Raw genomic sequence first — 5,492 nt, 5'->3', positions numbered from 1 at the left:
CAAGAAGATCAACTAACTTAAAGACTATAGTTTATTTTGAAAGCATCAAAATATTATGTATTAGAGATTATACTCACTTTCCACAAAATTAATATAAATACAAAGTTCAAGTTCCACGAAATAATTTTCTCTAGAAATCTCGTGCGAACAGATATGATATTACTTTTTTTAATAAAATATATTACATGATATTATAAAATAGTAGTGATACAAAAATTTTCAACATAAAAATGTTCATAAATTAATTAAGGGGAAAAATATGTTTTTGGTCCATGGGTTTCAAAAATATTTTACATTTAGTCATTAAATTGTAAGTTTAGTTTCATTTTGGTCCTCAGTTTTCAAAATGTTACAATTCTACCATTGAGATATGAATTTTGTTTTAACTTGGTCCCTAAATTTCAAGATATATACTTAACCTCGATTTTCCACTCAACTCACTTTTCATATTTAGTGTTAATGTCTATTAATTAATTTTAAATAGTTAAAAAAATTATTATTATTTAAGTTTTACTATTTCTCGTCGTGATTAAAAGAAATTCATTTCATAATTATGTTAAATTGGTTAATAGACATCAACACCAATGACTGGAGTTAGTATTTGATGAAAAGTTGAGATTAAAAGTGTAAAATCTTAAAACTTATTGACCATATCGATCTCAAGGTAAAATTGTAAATTGAAACCAAACTTTGTGAAGGATATGAACGAATTCAACCATGAAGGCAGAATGTGGAATCAAAAGCAAAGGAAAACAATTCTTTTATTATTTATGTTTTGTGTCCATCATCATTGTTAGCCAAGTGTAAATAGGTTATTGGTTATGTTACCTTAACTGCACTTCTAATATTTTGCAAAACCTAACAAATGGTATCACCTTAATAGGGACAAGACCTTCTAACTATCTTTACAATGGTATGATATTGTCGACTTTGGGCATAAACCCTCATGGCTTTACTTTTGGTTTCACTCCAAAAGGCCTCATACCAATGGAGATAGTCATCCTCCCTTATATACCTATGATCTTAACCAATGTGGGACTTTGATCGCATTTCCAACACCTTTTTGTCTTTTTCTGTATTTAGGGTTTTACGTAAGGCTGAATATTTTCTTGGTATCAGAGCATCAATGGCCAATGCCTCAGTCATTGCCAGTGGGTCATTCAACAACCCTACCTACAACAACACTCTGTTAAATCAACAGTTGAATTAAATTTCTACCATTAAGTTGGACGGAAGTAATTTTTTGCTATAAAAAAACTTGGCACCGTCGATACTGAAGAGTTACTGCATAGAGGGACATCTTACGGGAGAAAAAAGAATGTCCACTATGTTCGTCCCTTCTCCAACAAGTCCAACAACTTTAGCGACTAAAGCTATAACAATGTATGAGTAGACTGCTTTAAGAGGTGCGTGGAGTTCGTTTGTGACCTCGTCTTTGATAGTCAATCCTCAGTATAAGGCATGGCTAGCCATTAATCAGTTTATCTTAGGGTGGGTTTCCAACTCAATGACAACTAAAGTCACAACTCAAGTTATGAGTCATGAAAATGCTAAGAGCCTGTGAGAAGCTATTCAAGTGTTGTTTAGAATTCAGTCTCGTGTCGAAGAAGACTATCTTCGTCAGGTATTTCAATCTACTCGAAAGGGTTCTATGAAAATGAATGACTATCTTTGTGTTATGAAGAACCATGCAGATAATCTAAAATTAGTTGGCAGCCCATTCCACCTCGATCTTTGATGTCTCGAGTTCTTATAGCTTGATGAAGAATATAATCATGTGGTTGCAACAATCCAAGGAAGGGAGAGTACCAACTAGTCGAAGTTACAATATGAGTTGTTAAGCTTCAAAAAATGTCTGGATTTAGAAAATACCCACAAAACAACATCGTTTGATAACTCTTCATCTGTGAATCTCACTACAAATAGTGAAGGAAATAGTATTGAAGGAAAATAGCAACAACATTTTACCGACAATTGTCCATCAAATGGAGGAAAACAATAGCAACATTTTACCAACAATCGTCCACCACAATCGAATAATGGATAGAGAGATGACGGTCGTGGAAGAGGCCGAGGACGTGGAAACTATAAACCAACGTTTCAAGTATGCTTTAAACAATGAGACACTGCAATGACTTGCTACAAACTTGTAAGATTGCATGGGAAATTATTTCCTTCAAAATCAGAATGGTGGTCAGAGTTCTCGAGGACCAAATTGAAAGGATATGTGAGTACTCGTTGCAGAAGCGGTCACGTTCTTATTTTAATTTTACATAACATACAGAAAACATATAAGACGGAAACAGGTTATACCAGGTCTATTAAGCATACTTGCATAAAGAAATAAAATAGGAAAAAGAGGTTCGAAAGTCACATACCCTTGAAAACTAATCTCTTATTGATTCCTTTCTTAATCACGAACACAACGGACACTTTGATCGTGAAAAATACAGCAATCAATTGAACACCATCATGCGAAAACCTCGATGTTCTCGGGGTAGAGAATCGTAGAGAGTATGTGAGCTTCTAAATTAATTTGGAAAGGAATGTATCTCTTAAATTTTGAGAGCAAAAAATAACTTTGTCCAAGCACACAACTTCAATGCACTTTGGTGTTTATACAAGAGTGCAAGAGGAAGGTGAAAGAACATTTCTTTTCATCTTCCATATATTAATGAGAGAATAATGAAGGAAGGGAAAATGTTATCAAATAACTTATTTTCCCTAATTACAAAATTATTTATTTAAATAAAAACTAATTTTCCTTTAAATAATATATAAACATAAAAAAAGATATTCTCTCATTAATTCAACAATATTTAATATTAATCAAATTCATATTAACTTTTATTTTTGAATCATATTCAAATAAGTATTTTCTCTCAAATTATATCTCATATAATTATATCTTTGTATAATTAATTCTCTTCATCAATTTGAACAATTCAAATTAATCCAAATTAATTTGATTCTTATTTATCCCAATTGAGCTAATGAGGTGACTTTATGGACCTAATCTAAGCTCCAATGGTACTTGATTAATTAATTAAACTCTTTTAATTAAATTAATCAACTTCCATTAACTGTCGATCGCTCCATTAAAGACTGAGAGCTGCACTCTTCGCACTACAGATATATTTATGTGTCCATTGGATATAATCAATCAACGCTGCGTTTACCATTTATAAATTGCTCGTAAGTACAACTAGGCCAAAATTACCGTTTTGCCCCTATAGTTACATCTAACTCCCTAAGTACCACTAATCCCTCTAATGAACAATGGATTATAGTCCAACTGTAACCTAACCCCTGACTAGCCAGAAGAGGGTGTGCCGCCACATTATTCAAACCTCATAATCAACCCTTAATCGAGCAATTTATATACTTACTCTAACTATAGAGAATGAGTGAATTCCTTCTTGTGTAGCTTGTAAGAGTCTACAATGTACATGTAGAAGAAATCAGGAAATTAAGCACTCTAACTACATTAATTTTAGAAAACAAGCATGCATGTTCAAAGGAGGAAAAATAGGGTTTCAGAAATACAATCTTTGTAGATCTCCAAATTGATGCAATCCCTTGCTTGTTTTTGATCACGAACGATTCGTGGATCACTGCTAGAGTCTTCCCCGCTATTCTTCGGCTTTAGAACGGGTTGGGATCCAATCGTGTGATCAATTTGAGGGCTAAAGGGATTTTGTGAGAGTTTTTGAGTCAGCAAAGAAAGAACAATTTTTTTTTTCTCAAAATTGACGGCCCAAAGGAACCCTTCCTTAGCTATTTTTTATTCTATTTAAAGAAGAAACATATGCAAGATGCATTAACCTAAAAAAGATACCAAATTAAGCAAGATTATTGAGGTGTAATGGTTAGTGAAAAAAGTTGGATTTTCCTACTAACTTAATTTTTATTTTCAAAATGAATTTCCCAAATTCAATTTTTTAAATGAAAATTAGTTTTAAATAAAATCAATTCAAATAATTAATTTAAAATAAAATTACTTTCTTTTAAATAATTTTAAATAAAATTAATTTTAAAAAATAATTAAACACTTTAATTAATAATATTAATTAATAACCAACAACAATCCCAGACACGTGAATCCATATTCACATGTATAATCTCTAAATCATATTGAAATATTTTTAACTCTCTAATTTGTTTCATTCAACAATTAAACTATATAATTACGTTATTATATCGTATATAGTTCAACGTTTATTCCCTTAACCGAATTTGAATGTTCTGAATTCTCATCACACTATCATAATGTTTAGTCCATTTTGAGCTAGTATGGAGACCTAATGAACCTACAGATCATGAGCTCCAACGATCCGAGATTAACTGGCTAAACTCTTTAACCTAATTAACCAACATTCGTTAACTACTGGGAGACTCCACTAAAGCCTAGTAGTTGCTCTCTCCTCACTGCATAGATATTTCTGTCCATTTGATTTAACCATGATTATTAAGTTGATCTTTCATAGGTTGTTCGTAATTATAGCCGAGTCAAAGTTATCTTTTTACCCCATAATTATATCTTGCTCCTTAAGTCCCATTGATTCTCTAATGAACAATTGGTTTGTAGTCCAACCACCAAATCGAGTCTCTCTTAGGCCAATAAGAGGGTGAGACCCCTTGTTTAAGACCCGAAGTTAGCACTTAAAAGAACAACCTATCTACTATCCCTAAAGTCGAGAAGGAGTGGATTCCATCTCGCAGGACTATGTCCCCAGCTATCTACCCAGTCTTACCCCTGAAATGGGAGGCTTATTGAGTTTACGATGTTGAGCTGCTCTCACCCATGCAGATTAAAGGATAATCCCGAATAAACAGAAGTTCATAAATAACTCAGGATTAAGATCGAGTTACCTAGGTCATCGAATTGAAATAGCCAGTCTTATCAGTAAATAATGTTATAAAGTAAAAATGACTATTTTGTGGTTCAGACTTATGCAAACTCATTGCATAGGATGCCCCACTTACATGTCTCCATATGAACGATTTAGTTACACATCATTTGTATTAAATACAAAGTGGGCCGCATCCATAGTGTCCTTAGGTTAAGGTACCCAGCCTTATCCCTATACATAGACCATTGTGGTTATATACTCGAACTTGATCTACTTTGATGTCTCCACATATAGTTCAAGTATTCATGCTATAGTTAGGGTTCTTTAGTTTATTGGATTTAGGGTTAAAAATGTGCAATTCACATATTCAATAACATTTTTACTGAATAACCTACATAACAACTTTATTGTAAAACAAAATATGTTTAATCTTATAAACCACGAGTTTTAGTACATACAACCTAACATAGTTGTGTTTCCAACTCCCAAATCAGACGAATCCCCAGAACAGTAAGCATATTGAGTTGGCGAACTGGCCACTCTCATCCATGCAAACCAAAGGACAATCTTCATATATAGGAGTTAACAACTCACTCAGATTCAGGTCAAGTCATCTGTGGTCATCCTAGTGAAATGTAG

This window comes from Benincasa hispida, chromosome 12, assembly GCF_009727055.1.
Source record: "Benincasa hispida cultivar B227 chromosome 12, ASM972705v1, whole genome shotgun sequence".
NCBI lineage: Eukaryota > Viridiplantae > Streptophyta > Magnoliopsida > Cucurbitales > Cucurbitaceae > Benincasa > Benincasa hispida.
This window is presented reverse-complemented; position numbering follows the sequence as displayed.